The 20,101-nt window shown below is 37.5% G+C and overlaps 2 long non-coding RNA genes across 2 annotated transcripts; one reads left to right on the plus strand and one right to left on the minus strand.

Moving 5' to 3' along the window:
• Nucleotides 1–10,871: 10,871 nt before the first annotated feature.
• LOC117545183 lies at nt 10,872–11,659 on the plus strand. Its single transcript, XR_004568776.1, has 3 exons — nt 10,872–11,009; nt 11,181–11,363; nt 11,544–11,659. It is a non-coding gene; the product is annotated as an uncharacterized LOC117545183 (long non-coding RNA).
• Nucleotides 11,660–18,423: 6,764 nt separating this feature from the next.
• Nucleotides 18,424–18,899, minus strand: LOC117545173. The gene is made up of 3 exons (XR_004568775.1): nt 18,816–18,899; nt 18,646–18,728; nt 18,424–18,484 (listed from the first exon to the last, which is right to left on the minus strand). It is a non-coding gene; the product is annotated as an uncharacterized LOC117545173 (long non-coding RNA).
• Between the last annotated feature and the right edge of the window lie 1,202 nt (nt 18,900–20,101).

Consider the following 20,101-nt stretch of genomic DNA (forward strand, 5'->3'; position numbering starts at 1 on the left):
GCCTAGATAACCAAAATCCTTGAATCTACACACAGCAAATAAACTTGAATGACACAACGAGAAAAAGGAGATCACACATACAGTATAGTCGATATAAAACTGTCCGCTTCAATCTGAAGAGCAACTAAAACAAAACACGGGAGTGTACCTTGTTCTTGTGAACACTAATGTTATCCACAGCATACACAGAGACCACGCATTTCTTAAGGAGAAAACTAGTTACTAAAACAAAACACGTTAGTGTACCTTGTTAGCTAATGTTAGCTAGCTGACATTAACGTTACACATTGCACTCATATTACTCACCGAAACCTTGTAAAGCCGGTCCCGCTGCTCTTACAGAACCGACTAACTCCCCTTTCGTGTATGTACAGCTCTCAACATGCCCAGACTTGTAGTGATGTTCACCTCGTTTTATACTTTTCGCCTCATTCTTAAAGAAACAGGTGAAATTTGCTAACGTGACGGCCGTCTTTGTGATGGTGACGCGTTTTGTGCGAGACCAGAGACCTGTAGTTCACTGAGCGGTTTCACACAAAAAAATGTGTAACTTCACAGTTTTACGACACATTTGAAAAATGTTGACTTGTAAAATGTTCTTTTAAATTGACAAACATCATATGTGTCATTCGTGGCACAATTCAAACGGGATCAAAAGATAACCTTTCTCTCTCCATTGACTTCAATGTATAATTTTCCGCTTCCGGGGTCCCATGGAGGCTCCCGGAAGGGGGGGGACTTCGCCTCTCTATAACTGCCGAAGAAGAAGTGTATGACGCTATCGCGTAGAGCTACGTTCTTGCGTAATGCGGAAGCAAAATCTAAACTGGGTTGAAACTGGGTTGGAATAACGATAGACGCAGACGGGCATGCTACAATACCGGTTTCAGCCTGTTTTTTAGGGTATCTTTCTCTCAGTGAAAACAAAAAAGATGGCGGGAATTAGTTTTATTCTCAGTGGAAAATGCCTATTTTAAGGTTAGTTTGGCCATTAAAATGCTTTTTTATGTCATTTTTAGCGAGACATACGAGTTGTACTTTCGATTCGTTGTGCAGTAGATGTGCATGATATTTAGTTTGCTAGTTATTACGAAGATTACTTCAGGAAATGGTGTACATGCAACGTTTTCATGGTTGCTAAGATGGTTGCCATGGATGCTGCTATCGAGTTCTGTTAGCACACAGCTCGAAAGTCTTTGAACTCATCTATTTGTACTGATGTTGGGTCAAAACACAGGACGTAGTATTTCTGCAAAAAACGCATCGTAAAATGTGGTACAAGTACATTTTCTCCCATTAATTAAATAATAAAGGGCACGTTAGCCCATCCCATGCAGTTTAAACATGGTCTTTGCTTCTTCTTTTTTCTGCAACTGTTTGATGATGTTCCTGTAATTAAAAAAATACTATTTACCCATTTGAAGTTGTTTATTTATTTATATTGTTGATGTCCATCAAGTGGTTTTAAATTATTATTTCATTTGTATTTGAAGAAGAAATTATACAAGTATGAAAAGGAAAAAACAATTCTACAATAAAAACAAAAGGCTTTGCTTTGAGGTTTTTCAGTTGAATAACATTATTTTTTATTACAAAGTAACATTCAGCAAGTATATACAATAACAGCAGCAAAGGAAGGCATATAACCAACAAAAAACAATCAAAACAGATAAAATAGGGTCAAGCAGCACAACGGTTTTGACAACACGTGCAATTATCAGTCCTGCTGTTCCTCTGTTGTGGTGTTGTCCCTCTCCACCCATTGTAGGGGCCACTTCTTCCCACTGTAATACATTGTAAAGATATCAGCCATGAACATAATTCAAAATATGGCAATATATGTTACACCTCTGTCAGATAAAAATGGTAATCAAATGCTTAGACTAATTAGTTATTGGTACATTTGCAGTGCAATTTAAAATACTACATACCACGTGGAACAAGGTTCCCACTCCACCAATTGCATTTGCTTCCCCTAAAAAATGATCGAAAATATTTGTACCATTTCAAGCAAAAAGATTTAAGTTATGTTGCATTCAAATCCAAAAAGTGTGTCTGTAGCATGCTTTAGATGTACATTATATTAACTGACACAGTGACCTCTATTTATGATGAACAAACCTTTTGCCTTTTTGTTTTTACTTCAGTCTTCACTGGATAATACTGCTCTCCTCCCACGATCTTATGGCTGCATTCTGAAAGAGCAAAATAATGTACACTCGTTTTTTGACCTTATAGATGTTGCACAATTTGATCTGTAATTTATAAAATCACTTTCAGTTTGCTTTTATTCTCATAAATTATATTTCCACAATTATTTGAACATGTCAACTGTTTATATAAAACTGCAAAAACTTTACACAAAAGGACAATCATAACATATATTGTTTAAAATATATATATTTGACTGTGGTGAGTCGTTCTTCCACCACCGTGAAACAAATTATGATTTTTTTTTTAAAAAAGTGTTTCTTTATTGATAAATAGTTGTAAAACAAAAATGCCCTCGAAAGTATTTGTTTAGAAAAGACAACAGTTGACATTTTTAAAACTTCTCTATACAGAGAAAATATACTAGAGCTAGTGTCTTTACTGTCTAATCCCAATTATAATTGAAGCTAAATAACCTTCAAAGTGTTGGGGGTTCTTCTTCTTGAGCTTCTTCCTTGGAGACACGTCTGTTGAGATGAAAGAAAAGCTTTTGTGAAGAGCTGTTATTATACTGTACACTTGATGTTACTGTTTAAAATATATCATTTAGTTTAAAACAGCACTGTTCATTTGGCTAATTGTCAAGACTTACCAGAAATGTTTCTTATTTTTAATATTCATATCATAACAGCAATAAAAAGTCATCAATAATTCATTTCACCTGGCTCCAAAACAGCTAGAGTGTGCTACGCATGCTTGGCACCCCGATTTAAAGAGATACCGCTCATCGTTTTGCTTATTGTTGTTGGTGTAGATGGCCCTTAAGGGTTTCTTTTTAACCTTTAGTAATGTTCACTTAGTTGTACAACTCCTTAGAAGTAGCTTCACTGTTATCATCAGGGTTAGGAAGTTACTAGAGATAGATAGATATATATATATATATATATATATAGGAACTAGTCATTTGTAACCTGTTACCTTTTAAAAGTGTCCAACACTGGTCATCATCTAACATCAACATGTTTTGAGCGCAGAGAAAATCTTGTTTCGCCCAAAATATAATAATAATATAATAGAGATTGAAGCTGAATATTTGCTTGGATAAAACATGTTGTGACATTTTTTCTTGACTTCTGGGCTTTACAACACTGGAATTAAAAATGAATGGTTGAAACGAGTCAAAAAACGATACTACGCAGCCAACAGTGGAATTTTATTGTTTTAAAAGTATAATACTAATAATATTAGTGAAGCATCATTCTTATCTAATAGTATGCAAAATAAACAAAAAAATATATAAAAGCTGCATAGTATTCATATAATTTAGTATTGAAGTATCAACATTAAGAATGGGGTTTCAAAGCTTTCCACTATTCTGTACAGGCCTAGTTATGTTTTTAACCCCGCAGGGTTGCAGCTGAAAGACTAAGACTAGAACTGCCATAAAAGCCATGCTTTCTCAAATGGGGATATATAAATGATTTTATATTTATTTATTTAAATATATTAACATATCATATATCAACTTACATGTTACCAACACATTAAATTATCCAAATACACAAATGTTATTAGGTTATATCTACTTGTGCCCTTCATGGAGCAGTCCTATTAATTTAAACATTCACACAGTACGGTTTTTTTGTCAGCAGCAACTGTGCTGCTTTTAGTCTGGATTATGAGTTTAAATTCTTCATATTAATAATATTACAGTCTGATTTTCGGTTGTAAAATATGCCTCTCTGCTTACAGTTGACCTAGTATACCTGTCCATGTTTACCATTGGTCATATGGGGCAAACACTTCCCCTTTATGTGAACCTGCTCATGGTGGAAAAACCCTGGGTTATGTGACAATTTAGCTTGATTGCGGCTATTAAGGTTAGTGAAGTAAGGTAATGCAAAAATACCTAAAGTATGTGAATTTGCTTTGTAATTGTGTCCTCTGGATGTATAAGCTATTTAAAATTGCCACTAAAACCTACCCTGTTTCTTTTTTGCTGCTGCAGTCCTTTTTGTTTGTGCTGCGGGAGTTGCAGGACCTGTAGAGGGTTGTATGGCAGGACTAGTAGGGAGCAGGACTGCATAAGTACTGCTGGAGGGTCGGTCTTCTGGACTGGATGAGGGAATGGTGGTAGGAGCACTAGTTAAGGGCTTTAGGACTGGGTGAGGGGATGGTGGTAGGAGCACTTGTGGAGGGTTCAGCGTCCAGACTGGGTGAGGGTTGTGGGTTAGTCCAACCTCAATGACACAAAAAGACAAAACTATCAGAGTAATGTTGATTTGTTTTGCATTCAGCAGCTCAATTTCTACTTTGAATATATATTTATACAACATAGTAACACAATTGTTTCTGATGTCAGCTTCTTCTTAACTACACATTTATTTTTACCTAGACTGTATGTGTAAAATTAAATGAATTGTTGAATCATTAAGTATTTTTTCCATAAATTGTTCATGAGCATTTTAGAATAGACTGAGCTATATGGTAACATTTGAAATGACCACAAATATAATTGCTTACCATCTACTAACACCTCATATAAAGCCTTCATCCGGTGAAGGCATTTTGCAGCCTGGTCCGACAGATGCCATCTCGGATGTGCAACATTTGTCTTCCAGGTGGAAGGCTTTTTCCCTGGTTTTGAGAGAAACACCATGGCCCTATACCCAAGGGTGTTCAGTTTCTCAACCTAAAAAAAAAGATTTAAATGTAATACAGAAACATTATCAGACTTAATTTTGTAAACTACAATTACAGACATAAACACACACCAGATGCCTCATCAAGAACATGTGAGTTGGTTTTGTTCTTTTTTTGTTTTTTTAACCAATCATCTTTTTTGGCCTCAAATGTTTGCAGTTTATTGGCCAGTCGTTGCTTTCTCGGCTGCAGTGTTTTGCAGAACTTGCAGGTCTTGGTGGCCATAGCAATGACTGCTTTGCAGCTGACGCAGGTTGTGTTTGTTGACGCTCTTCGCATCTTGAACCTGCAATAAAAACAAGCAAAAATATAAACACCAAATTGACAAAGGAACTAAATAACTTTAATATGATCAAATTATCAATTTGTCATGTAGGCCTACCCTACTTCAATGTTTCAGTGACATTTCTGCCAGAATACTGGTGGTGGATTACAGGTGACTCTTTCATGCCTTCTGTTACCCACCTCTATAGTACACAATACCAGTATGAACCTGGTTAACCATGCAAAGTAGTAGTATCGGAGAGAACCATCTTGCACCAAGTCTGTACAGGCAGGTCTAGAAGATCCATTCTGAACTATGTACAGACAGGGGGTGGTTGTTTTGTTTTGTAGTGAAAGTTTACACTTATTTTGTTAAAATACCTATGACATATATATATAGTATGTATTTTACTATTTCAAATGTTCACTGTAGATGTTCTTATGACTGACAAAAGAGGAATTAAGTATGGACAGTGTTCTTGGACAGACATCAATCGGTACCACATTAGTGTCAGTGCATACATCTTGTGCATGAGATGCAGACTAAATTAAAGACATTGCTTATACTCTGTTCTATTTTTATTGTTAATATAGGCCTACTAATCAACAGGTTTTCACATATTGCTCAACTGTTTTCAAGTAATAATATATTTCAGCAATACATCAATATATAGTATCAATACTGACATCATTGTCTTTGGGGATTTAACCTTATCATTAGTAAAACAACAATTTATCTAAAAAATCTCTGGCCCTGTCACCCATATTTAATGCAGTTGTTAAATGCCGCTAACTAAAAATAAAATAAAACCCATAAAAAAATAGTTCGATTAGCTGAGGGTATGTTTGAGAGTGACTGCTAGCTGCAACTGCCAAAATTAGACTACGGTCAACTCAGCCGTCTCTCAAATTTGCTTGGTCAAATGAGCAGTTCTTCATTTCTGAGTGCGCGATTTATAGCGCCTTTACGGTAATCGCTGAGAAGCGGCACCAACGCAAGAGTAAAAGAATGCATGTTTTTTCTGCTTCATGCGATACAAATTATTTTTACCATGAGTTCTTAAAAAAACTAACACTGTTTGACTCAGTCCTAGTTTGACTGCTACCAACAATAAAATGAAGTACTTTTACTGTCTTTTTTCTGGGTAATACTCTCAAATTCCCCTCCTGAGAACAAAATCATGCAACTTCTGCTATATTTGATGAGATACAATGATTTTTATCGATGCATCCTTAATAAAAGTGATACTGTTGAACTCAGTACTACTTGGACTAGTAGCACAAGTACAATCAAGTACTTTTACTGTGTACTTTTGAGTAATCCCCTGTCAAACTCCCCTCCAGAGTACAATAATGCATGTTTTCTGCCCTCTTTGATGAGAGATAAAATGATTTTGTGCAATAAGTTCTTAATGTAATTGGTACTGTTGGATTCAGTACTACTTGGACTACTACCAAAACTACAATCAAGTACTTTTACTGTGTACTTTTGAGTAATCCTTTGTCAAACTCCACCCCTGAGTACAATAATGCATGTTTTCTGCCATCTTTGATGAGAGATAAAATGATTTTGTGCAATAAGTTCTTAATGTAATTGGTACTGTTGGATTCAGTACTACTTGGACTACTACCAAAAGTACAATCAAGTACTTTTACTGTGTACTTTTTTGAGTAATCCTTTGTCAAACTCCACGCCTGAGTACAATAATGCATGTTTTCTGCCATATTTGATGAGGGATCAAATTATTTTTAGCCATAAGTTCTTAATAAAATTGGTACTGTTGGACTCAGTACATGTTAGACTACTACCACAAATACAATCAAGTACTTTTACTGTGTACTATTTGAGTAATACTCTGTCAAACTCCCCTCCAGAGTACAATAATGCATGTTTTCTGCCCTCTTTGATGAGAGATAAAAAGGATTTTTTAAAATAAGTTCTTAGTGAAATTGATACTGTTGAACTCAGTACTACTTGGACTAGTAGCACAAGTACAATCAAGTACTTTTACTGTGTACTTTTTGAGTAATCCCCTGTCAAACTCCCCTCCAGAGTACAATAATGCATGTTTTCTGCCATCTTTGATGAGAGATAAAATGATTTTGTGCAATAAGTTCTTAATGTAATTGGTACTGTTGGATTCAGTACTACTTGGACTACTACCAAAACTACAATCAAGTATTTTTACTGTGTACTTTTTGAGTAATCCTTTGTCAAACTCCACCCCTGAGTACAATAATGCATGTTTTCTGCCATCTTTGATGAGAGATAAAATGATTTTGTGCAATAAGTTCTTAATGAAATTGATACTGTTGGATCAGTACTACTTGGACTAGTAGCACAAGTACAATCAAGTACTTTTACTGTGTACTTTTTGAGTAATCCTTTGTCAAACTCCACCCCTGAGTACAATAATGCATGTTTTCTGCCATCTTTGATGAGAGATAAAAGGATTTTTTGCAATAAGTTCTTAATAAAATTGGTACAGTTGGATTCAGTACTACTTGGACTACTACCAAAAGTACAATCAAGTACTTTTACTGTGTACTTTTTGAGTCTTGTAATGCGCTGTTGAGGAACCTGCGACCCAAGTTGTGTATATGATCAATACACCTTAGAAAATCTTGAAATCTTGAAAGGGATGTGCAAAAGAACCATTATACAGTTTTTAATTAACTATTAGTACAGAATAACGAGTAATGAATATACTTTATAGAGATCTGCAGATAAATGTTTAGTCTTCTCAAGCACCAACTATCAAATATCTCTCCTGATTGTTGGCACTTGACAATCACCTTCCCTGAATTTTACTCAGGTGTAACTAAAGTCTGCTTTAAGGGTTGTTTATATTTCACATCATTAATCAGAATCTGCAAAGTAACTAAACTAAATGTAGTGAAGTAAAAATACCAGGTTAACCTCTGATTTGTAGTGGAGTAGAATTACAAAGTAACAATGAGCTGTCATGTGGGTATATATTAATGCTGCACATTATGGATACAAGCGATTTTCACCCATTTAGTAATTTAGTAAATTTGTACACACCAATGTGTTTCCTATCGCCTAAACCTCCAGGGCTGTACACAGTTTAATACTGGCAACTTCTAATTTTTGGAAAAACGTCTTTTAAAACTACAATTCCCAGTAGATACGTGCCATAGAGAACATGTTGCGAAACACAATAGCCAGCATGTGTATTTCTCGGGGGGCGTTCGAGTCCAGTTTTGAATAGTCTGCCGTGGTTTCGTTCCATTTCAAAGAGCTTGACGCTCGGCGTAACCTTGGCGCACTGCCACTCCAACATCACAGGGTTTGTCAACGGGACTGTAGTCCCAAACGATAGCTGGGGATTATGGGTAGTGTAGTATCTTTGGCCATCCTAAATCTCGAAATGTCCCGTCTGTTTCTGGTGACTTTATTTACGGCTAAAATGCCCAAGATTATAGAATTAAACGAATAAATAAAAACAAGGATAATTGTGTGTTATTGTTGAGTAAATAACAGTGTGTTATTTAGAAAAGAATAACAAATTAGAAGGAAAAGATTAAAAAAATACAGATTTCAGTATTTTGAGGCTCTAAGCCCCATTTATTTTCCTCACAGACGACAAAAAAAGTCCGACATTATACGATTTAAAATAAAAACAAATAAATAAAAAGATAAAAGACTGGCATGCAATTTACGTTAGAATAAATAGAATGGTTTTGAATAATAGATTATAGTAAAATCTACGTCACTTTACAGCCCCGCCCACTTTTGGGGAAACCAACGCTGTCATTTGAACGGCGATCAAGCCTGAAGCCACAGAGCTCTTCTTTTACTGTCCTTTCTTCTTAGAGGAAGTACAGAAACACGTAACTCTGGATTTGTTTTAATGTTTGAGGTGCAATAAATGACACAGCAGCTTTTTGTCATGTTAAAACTATTATTTTCTGCCTCGCTCATGAGAGTAACAGCTGGCAAAATTACAGCCTCGCCTACTGATTTTAATGTAACCATATATCGAGCCCGATTGTCGATTTCAAAGGTGTGCTCTAAAATGATATTTATAAATGACTATTATCATTGTTATAAGCAAGACAATAAATGGCAAATATATGTAGAAAATAAACGTATTTAAGATACGTTCATAAGGAACGTAACGTGGGAGAAAATACGTTTCTAGAAGATATGTAGAAAATAAACGTATTTTAAATAGGTTCATAACGAACGTAACGTGGGAGTAAATCAGTTTCTAGCTAAACATAATTGAGAATGCAGTTTAGTTCTGTGGGAACGTAATTTTTAGGAGACATGGTTGCAAAAATTATACATGTGTTATACATCCAGAAATATCGAAATATCGTTTCCCACAGTGTGACATGTATACATAAAACAAAAAGGGCCTAGATAAACGTGGTATAAATTAAACAAAACAAAAAGGGCCTAGATAACCGGGGTATACCGTTTAAAATGTTAATATATTTAAAGTGTTCAAAGTGCAGTTTCAGTGCAAGTCAGTTGAAACGATCTTAAGTTGGCGTGACGTTGAAGTCGTGCGACCCTGCTGCTGTACTGGCTTGTAGTTCGTTTATAGCATAACGTTAGCATTTCGCTTTTGGCGACTAGATTTATGATTCAAATTATAAAAGTAGGGTAGACATGTGGAGATTATCCGGCTGAACAAAACGTGATCCCTCTCTTAAATGTGTGTCAACCACAGTCAGTCCTTATTTCGAGCTATTTTCCAAAATCCTATGGAGAATTTGCATTGGTTTTTCACGAAGGAACCGGAAGAAGTTTACTTCCGGGTTTTACCACGCGTCACTGCGGTTCTCTATACCTGTCAATTAGTGCTTCCATGGACCTCATCTGTAATGGAAGCTCGTCGAGGGTACGTATATTTGTATTTCAACAGAAAAGTAGTTATATACATAATTGTGTTCAAAAATAAAACACAAATGTTTATATGAATTGTTTATAGTTCTGATTTGACTTTATTTTAAGTCAAATCATAACTATTATATGTAGTTTAATCATTTTTATTTAGGTGGTCGCTCAGTTTTTCAAATGTACACCATTCAGCTCCTCCAGCACCCCTACTTCCCTGCGGCACCCGACACACTGAACTCACATGTTGTTTAACAGATGACACGTTTGTAAACAAAAACCCTGCTGGGGGACTGGGTGATACATTATCTTTTAAAATTGTATGAACATGTCCAAATTTAAGAATCCCCATAGAAATTGTCAACGGACAAACTGTTTTCTCAAGATGTACATGTATTATTATTATTTTTAAATAAGAAAAAAACAGTGTTCTTGTTTATTACAGGTTATAAAGTTATACTTTTATAAAATGTATGGACAACATTTTAAAAAGTGCTGGGGACATGTACCCAGCATCCCCCGCTTAAATGACACCTATGAATATATCCCTCTGTCCTTTCAGTGCAAATCGACATAGCATAGGCAACAAATCAGAAGTCAGGGAATCAAGCTAATTAATTAAAAAAGTCTAAACTGAGTGAAAAGTCTAACTATAAATAATAGATTTTAACTTATGTCTTTTCAGAGTCTTGGTTTTCTCAACGTTTGGGAAGGCAAGTGTTTCTTATTTGTCACACAATTGTAATTCCATTAAAAAATTCAATGATTTCTCAAATGTCATATTTTTTTACAAAGAAATGACGGAACTTTGACATTTCAATTTCAGACAAGAAAAATAACAATAACAAAATAAGTCCTTTTGGCTGTCACTGACAAGCTTCGAGCCACAACCAAAACAAAAGACAACGATGAAGGTGACGAGAAAGACACTTTCTGGGGCGAGGTGTGTCAGGAGCTTGGAATATCCGATTCCAAGACCAATAGGACACGGCTTCATCATGCCTATAATCATCATAAAAAGGTACATTTTTTATAAATATTGCACTAATATTGATTCTTATTTCTGCTTTGCTTTTATCTTCATCATCAGTCTGCCTGTGTGAACAACTTTAATTTGGATGTGCTATAATATTTTATATTATTTGATTAATAATTACATCTTTGGATTTCATTTGCTCCTTGTCATGTGCAGATGAGACACAAGACACAGATGGTGACCGCAGCACCTGCCAGCCCATCGACAGACAGTGACCACACGGCCTGCCCCATCGACAGTGACCACAGTTCCACTGACATTGACCGCACAGTGCCTGCTACCCCATCGTCGGTTAGACAGGCATTCACAGAGACGAGTGAACCAGAAGACGTTTCAGAGGTAAATATCGCATATTAGCACGTAGTTAGTGTTAGTGTGTTATGAAACATGCACACTACTGTGTGGAGTGAAATTATAGTTAGTCCCAAATAAACAATTTCAGATATATTGATTCACATCAGTAAAGAGTCATTCCAACTTTGGTCACTTTCGCTAATATGTTTTCATTGTGTTTTACAGTGTAATTCATCAGGGACATATGACTCCTCATCACACTCAAAAGATGGGCAACTCTTACACTCATTTAAATTGCCTTCAAATCCTTCATTTTTTTTTGTCACTAAAAGTGACTGGAAGAAACGGAGGATGAGACAACATAAGCGTCGATTCAAATCTTTAAACTGGACTTCAGTCATGGCCACTGGCATCCGGAGTGTCCACCCACACTGTTGCTTTGTCTTCAAATCTCACAGTGTGCGAACAGTTGGGTCAAAAAGGAAAGGGTCACTTTTTTCATGTGTTGGCTACTGTCGATTTGATGACTGTCCTGTGGAGGTCGAAGTTGACATTGAGGATGAGTCATCCCTTAAGGCAGTTGTGACCTTCAGAGGTGAAAAAGCATGGCACAACTGTGAAGAACTCAAACATCGGCCTGTGCGTGCAGATGAAAGGGATGCACTTGCTAATGCCCTCACCAGCAAACTTCCCAGAAGTGTGTACCTTGATAAGCTCAATAAACTGGATGACACTGTGTTGGCTTCTGGAAACAGAGACCAGGTACCATCAACTGGTGTGATGAAAACATTGTCCTGGCAGGCAAGAAAGAAGCTGAGAAAACACAGCAATGAAATGATCAGCCTCAGAAAAATTATGGAGGAAGAGCTTGAGACTGAGGAAGCAGTCATTAAAAAAATTATAGCACACCCCAAAGGAGTCATGCTATGGTCCAACAAAACAATTGACCTCTTCCATGACAGGTGCAGGGAAGACATTGTATATGTGGATGCGACAGGGAGCATTGTTAAAAAGGCAAAAGGGAAAACCTCACCTTTTTATGTGTATGAGATGGTGGTCCGAAATCCGTTCAAAGGATCCTCCCCTGTCCCTGTGGCCACCTACATCACAAACGACCACACAATAGCCTCCATATCCTTTTTCCTTGGGTCATTTCTGACTGATGTAATAAGACTCCATGGAAGGGGAGCCAAAAAAAGACCTGTCATGCTGATCTGTGATGGCTCTACAGTCCTCATGGAGTCCATGGCCTATAATTTCTGTGGAGTCAGCCTCCAGGAACTTCTCTCCATGTACTACAGCATCGTATCTGGACAGGCAAAGCATGATTGTACTTTTAGTAGTAGTCCAAGTAGTACTAAATCCAACAGTACCAATTTCATTAAGAACTTATTGCACAAAATCCTTTTATCTCTCATCAAAGAGGGCAGAAAACATGCATTATTGTACTCTGGAGGGGAGTTTGACAGAGTATTACTCAAAAAGTACACAGTAAAAGTACTTGATTGTATTTGTGGTAGTAGTCTAACATGTACTGAGTCCAACAGTACCAATTTTATGAAGAACTTATGGCTAAAAATAATTTGATCCCTCATCAAATATCATTGATTGATTGATCAAATATAGCATAAGCACTTTTACTATCGTCAGCGACACTTCTCGGCGATTACCGTAAAGACGCTATTAATCGCGCACTCAAAAATGAAGCGCTGCTCATTTGACCAAGCAAATGCGAGAGACGGCTGAGTTGACCGCAGTAAAATAAGGTACAATGGAGGCTGCCACTTTCATTTTGAGCTATAAAATACAAAATAGCTCCGTAAACAAGTTTAAGGTAGGCCTATTACTGCACGTCCGCACCCTATAGCTTACAGTTTAAGATGCATGTTAATAGATAAGTGGCTGTTTTACATAAACATCTTTGCGTTGTTTAACATAACGTTACCCGTTATAGGCAAACTAAAAAGTTGGTGTATATTTAGCTTTTTAATGCATAGAAATGTGTGCTCATTACCTACCGTTCAAACTGTCCAGCTTAATAATTGGTACCTCGGAAGTCAAAGCACGCTACTTTCGCCCGCGCAGCATCGATGTTGACACCTCCCCCCTCTCAGAGGTCCAGCGGCTGAACTCTGTGTGACCCGGGCAATTGACAGACAGACAGAATTGTATATGTTGTGTAACTGTTTAATGGTGTGATCTTTATTGCTACCCCCTTCCCCATCAATGGTCCATTTGTGTTGGTCCACAGCGCAAACGCAAATCCGCATCTAAAATGGTGGCATATATACGTTATTTTCCTCTGTGCAATTCCAGTCTCACATCTCACATGACATCGTCATAAACAAATACCGGAAACAGACCGAAAACATTTTTTAAAAATAATACTTTATTCCGAGTGTGCTTGCTTTTCTCTTTGGAAGTCATCACATAACGGCATTGTAATACACGGTTCGGCTGCATTAAATATTACATATCTGCCGTAGTTCTGTATTTATAGAGCCCTGATGAGAAGACTTATAGACAAACATGAGGAACTGAAAACGTGACGTGGATCATAAATATATCAGCCATTAAACAACATCTTACATTTCTTTTCACACAATACGTCTCCTTGCAGTATCAACACTAATTCGGCTGACTTTTATATTTGATCCAATTGGTAGATAGGCTGTATTTACACCATAAAGGTGCACAGCTGATATAAAGGGACACCTAGTGGCTAAAGCATGTTATTGAATTTCATTATTTTTATTATTAGATATTAATAGGATCCCTATAAAGTATATTCATTACTCGTTATTCTCTACTAATAGTTAATTAAAGACTGTATATAATGACTATTTTACACATCCCTTTCAAGATTTCAAGATTTTCTAAGGTTTATTGACATATCATATAGGCCTACACAATGGTGTAGTTCTGCATTGAATGAAAAACTTGGGACGCAGGTTCCTCAATAGTGCATTACAAGACATCTATCAATATTTGTGCATACCTCCAGCAATGTTAACTATGTTGAAGCACTTATTTTAACTGATATTATACATAATGTATTATACTCTTATAAGATGTATGTAGATATTTCATCTCCGGCCTTGTCAGGTATTGAACAATCAATAAATAAAGAACACAGAATTGTTAAATATAAAACACAGAATTTGTGTGATTATACTAAATGATTTACAAATAAACACCACTGCATATTTACAACTGTTACACATGCTGATGTAACGCAAATGTTCCAACTTGGGATCAATAAAGTATATCTTATCTTAAGCTGATCGATGGCTACTGCCATATTTGCCAAGTGCATGTTTCAGGCTTATCAATTAATGTAATGTAATGTAATCAATTAACAACAGGGGTCACAGACATAAGACCAGGGCACAAGCAATTTTCACCCATTTATTAATTATATGTTTTAAATTTGAGTGTTTCCTATCCCCTAAACCTCCAGGGATGTACACAGTTTAATACTGGCAACTTCTTATTATGGGAAATACGAAAACGTCTTTTAAAACTACAACTCCCAGTAGAGACGTGCCATAGATAGAGAACATGTTGCGAAACAGAATAGCCAGCATGTGTAGTTCTGGAGACGGGGTGGGGGGGACGGGGACGCGGTGGACCCGTTCAAATCCAGTTTTGGACAGTCTGTCGTGGTTCCATCCCATTTCAAGTGCTGTTCGAGAATCGGCGTAACCCTCGGAGCACACTCTCCAATCACAGAGCTTGAGGACTATCACGGGGTTTGTCAAGCGAAGCGGAGAGAATACTTACTTCCCGGTGTAATATTCTCTAAAGCAAATGAGCTGCTCCGACCCTCGGTCCTGACGGACTCCAACTTGTGTTTATTAATCAAACAAATAAACACAAGGATAATTATGTGTTGAGTAAATGGAGAATTGCACAGGGGGAAATAACGTAGGCTATCTATGCCACAATTTTAGATGCGGATTTTGTTAAACTAATACGTTTGCGCTGTGGACCAACACTATACATTGACGGGGAAGGGGGTAGCAATAAAGATAACACCATTTTACACAACATAACAGAAATAATATCGATAGCAGCGTTCCTAGCAACCACCGTGGTAACAATGACAACGTTGTATAGACACAATTTCCTGAAGTAATCGTCGTAATAACTAGCAAACTAAAGATCATGTGCATCCACTGCACACATAATCTGAAATAACAACTCATATTTCAATACAATTTCAGAGGCGTTTTTGTAGATAATCACCACTCTGAAATGCACTGATTCTAACTAACTCTTCCCAAATACTGTGCAATTAACTGATGGACTACACAATATATTTACACTGACATGAATGTACTGGTATGTATGCTGTGCTGTCATTGTCTCTCCCTGTGGGTGCCTGCATCTGTGTTATTGCACTTAAGGAACAGTTCTCAGTCATTTCATTACGTGTTTGTATAAAGAGAAAGTCAATTCTTATTCCGTTTTTATTCAAATAAAAATCTGTACAAAAGCAATCAATGACAGGTATGCACATTCTTGCAGCAATGACAACTGTATTCAAGTTTCACCAAGGCATTGTGAGACAGGTTCTTAGGGATTTTTATGATAGCAGATATGTAATTTTACAATGATGGCAAAAGCTTAACCTCTGATGTGAAATCAGTACAGAAACACATACCCTGATTGGTCTAAGGCAATGCATATATAATTTGGTAACCATGACAATACATATGGACATCAACTGATAATTGTCAGTCACTGGAATTAGATTTACCCATTGGAGCTTCTGATGATGCAGGATGACAATCATTAGTTTATTTAGTCAGTCTGTAGAGGTGTAATTTATCTTGGTTAGTTTGTGAAAGGTCAGTGTGAACAGGACCAGAACTTTAACAAATGCATTTATCTTCCTTTGTTCCAAGGTGTTAAAGCAGCCTTATAGCTTGAAGTCATTCACTGCTGTCAAAGTTCTTCATCAGTAGAGGAGCTACTGTCAGAGGGTTGCTCTTCGGAGGAGTCATCCAAAGACACCGTTTGCTGTCCCAAAATGCATTGGTATGCAATACGTGCCATGGCCTGCTGCGCTTTCACTTTGTGGAGTTGTTTCTTTAGAACACAAAGTAGCCCCTTACGTCCTCTCTCCGTCAACGCCTCGGTACTGCCTGAGAATGTATGACATCAAATAAATAAATCATCAAATAAGCTAAATGTTATTGCCAGACCAAAACACTACCAACAACAATAATCATTTATTGTACTAACTTTGTCCAGTGATGCCTTCAGAAAGCTGGGAGGACAGGTGATCAATCTTTCCTGCCACGCTCCTCATGTACTCCCAGTGCTGTTTGACTTCATGAACCACAATAACAGCTTCTTCTTTCAGTCTGTTCAGCAGCATTACCTTGTCGTAAACCTTTTTTTTTCTGTACCATATCACCATGACCTGCAAAGTGCATCAAAGCATTATCAATTATCTTACATTGGAAATATTACAATTACAACTCCTGGTCCTCACTTTCAAAGCCCTCCACCATCTGCCCCCCCCCCTACCTCACTGACCTCCTCATCCTCTACCAACCACCCCGGACCCTCAGATCCACCTCAGCCAGTTTGCTTTCCATCCCCAAGGCCAAACTCCGGAGCTTCGGGGATAGAGCCTTCTCTGTGGCAGCCCCGAAGCTCTGGAACTCCCTCCCCCAAGACCTCCGTGAGTCTGAGTCCCTCACCCTGTTCCAGTCCCGCCTCAAAACCCACCTCTTCAACTCTGTATCCATAAGCCCCCCCCCCTCTCAATCAACTTCCTCCTGACTGCTTTTCTGTTTTGTTTTGTTTCTTTTTAGTTTTGTTTGTCTCCCCTCCCTCCCAAATGTAAAGTGTCTTTGGGTTCAATGCTATAGAAAATAAATGTATTATTATTATTTAACATAAGCACAGAAATACATCATGCATATGTGCCAGATTGAGCCTGGCAGGTTTATGGCATTAAATATATATGCACAGACAAAAGCATTTTAAAAGATATAAAGTCTGCACATTTAATCATGATTTTCTAATATTTAGTTGTTACAATGATAATATGAATTATACCATAACCACTGTTTGCAATTTTGTTTTATTTTGTTGTCGTCCTACACACCAGTTTCCAATATTATAATTTGACTAATTGATTGATTCTGGTTCAATCAACAACATACGTTTTTAATTTATCATAATCATTAGGTTCCTGCAGCTTAAGGCAAGTTTGAAGAACAACTTGAAAACATTGAAAAATGAAACTACCTAAATTATCTTGCAGAGTTTTCAAATGCACAAAATACACCAAATAAGTTTATACACATGGTTTTGCTTACATTCCCATTTCCAGGAGTAGTTGTCCTCAGCCAAGAGCTCGTTAGGAGGAGGGAGTTTGTCCGCTTCCCCGGCAACAGCATTGTGTTCAGTGATGGCATCTTCCAAGGCTTTCTTCTCTTCGACAATCTTTTTTCGGAGTTTGTGTCTCCGCTTATTGCCACCTGCCAGAATTTGAACCAACATTTTGTTTTACTTTAATCTTAATTACACACCAACATGTTTCAATAGATCAGCTATTGTTTACCATCTATGAAATATTAGTGAATACATTTGTTTCCATATCTAGGCATGCGTATACTTAGAACAGGCAGGGACAGAATTTATCATTTATTTATTGATTTTGATGGCATTTTACGCCTTTATCTGACAGTAAGAGAAAGGATATATGGGAGGGTAAAATAGGGCAAGGGTTGCCAGCAAATGGTCCAGCCGGCTGAGAAATGACTGGAGATTCGCTCCTCAATGCTTTTGCATAGAAGTGGTAACGGATGACCCCAATTAATCTATACCTTAGTTGTTTATAACATCAATGGGACTATACAAATTCACTATAGTCACTGGACATTTCTTTTTTATATGACAATAAAATAAACAATATTCCCATTGCTGTAGATCAGTCATTCATCCTATTCTCTGGAGACCTCCTTCCAATGATGGATTTTACTAGCATAGAGGTACCCCTGATAGAAGAGGAGGGGCTGGTTTGCCTTAGGAGGCATAAGTCAATCAATTCTCACCAGACTGGCGATACAGCTGATATTTTCGCTGCTTGATGCTCAGATACAGTCCTTCAATGGTCTTCTGCAGGTCATTTTGAATGGGTGTTCCTTGTGAAGAGAAGTATAACAATTATTTCACATAAAACTCTAATTAAACCCTTTCACGGCCATATAGCCTACAACAGAATAGAGAAAAATATGCTTTTTTTTATTGTGCAAGAAATTATTTTTTCACAGTACCTGTAGTCCACTGCTGAACATCAGATCACTGCTGTACTTGGTCGTCCTGTAGTGACAATTCAGCGGTGAGTTTCTCCAGATCCTCTGTTGCTTCTGTAATCCTTTGCCCCGTCTGTCAAAACAAATATCAAAGTAACAAAATGTTGACCAACATTAAAAAAAAAATAGTTTTAAATTAACATATTTGTGTAGTCAGTACCTTCATGTATCTTTTAGCCAATGTTTGCTCAAGGTTTGCTGCCTTTCGCTTGTTCCAGCCACTTGCTTGAATTGTAAGCATATCAGTGCGAACTGAAGACAGAATTTATGTTAGGCCAGGAAACCAAAAATACAATAATTGAGTTTGCATGAAAAATACTTACCAGCTTTTGACATGTACTTCGAACATATGGCTGCTCGAGAGAGGAAGCTGTTCACCTATTCAACCTCCTCCCCTATTGTATTCCCAGCTCCTTTTTGATTCCGTCCTCCCCATCGCAACTGTAAACACATTTAGATGACTGTTACCATTTGGATAACAGAAAAATTAAGAAAATGAGTAATGTTGTCTTGTGCCAATTATTGTATTTACCTCACACAACCATGAATGTGCTTTGGCATGCATGATGGACAGAAATGGACGCATGTTCAAAAGGTTTTGCAGCTCTGGACAGTGGCTCGCAACCCTCTGCAGATATGGCCAGTATTTGCAGACCACATCAGAGCAAAAAAACTGTACATTCCGTGAAGAAAGCTGTTTCTGCAGATATAAAGGATATGCACAAATTTCTCCACGGAACATATTCAATCCCTTAAGCAAGAACCCATGACGGCAGACAGCAACCTCCACGCCTTCCTCATCTAGTTTGCTGGCAGACTTGTTGGCAGTCTCTCGGGCAGCCGACCACTGACCGGAACCACATCTTCCTTTTGCAGGATTCTAAAACAGATGAAAGAATATAGAGACATATAGACAGGAGACTGGAAGTATGCTGAAGACATTGCCTACTAGGGGTGTAACGGTACACGTACCCGTACCGAAATTATTCGGTACGGGCCCTTCGGTTCGGTACAGGTGTGTAACGAAGTGTACCGAACGAATATAACGTTAAACGTAAACAATTGAGAACGTGAACAACTTATTGGAAGTAATCTCAGGTGCTGCGTCGCAGCATTCAGAGTAATTTGCTCACATTGGGTTCAACGTGTCATAGAGCGAGCAAGTCATTTCATTGGATGAGAGGCATACTATGAGAGCTGGTCACAGGGATGAGTTAAAATGTAGTCAGTAATTTGAGGAACTGTCGAAAATTAATGACGAACGCAGATAAAGTTGAGCTCGAAAATCCTCCAGCATCATTGAAGTCTCCGGTTTGGGAACATTTTGGTTTCGCAGTTACGTACAAGGATGACGGACAAAGACAGGTGGACTGAACCAAAGCTGTTTGTCGGCATTGTTCAACTAAAATTGGTTACGCGGCTGGCAATACATTAAACTTGCACACT

Source organism: Gymnodraco acuticeps, unplaced genomic scaffold (genome assembly GCF_902827175.1).
Source record: "Gymnodraco acuticeps unplaced genomic scaffold, fGymAcu1.1, whole genome shotgun sequence".
Lineage (NCBI taxonomy): Eukaryota > Metazoa > Chordata > Actinopteri > Perciformes > Bathydraconidae > Gymnodraco > Gymnodraco acuticeps.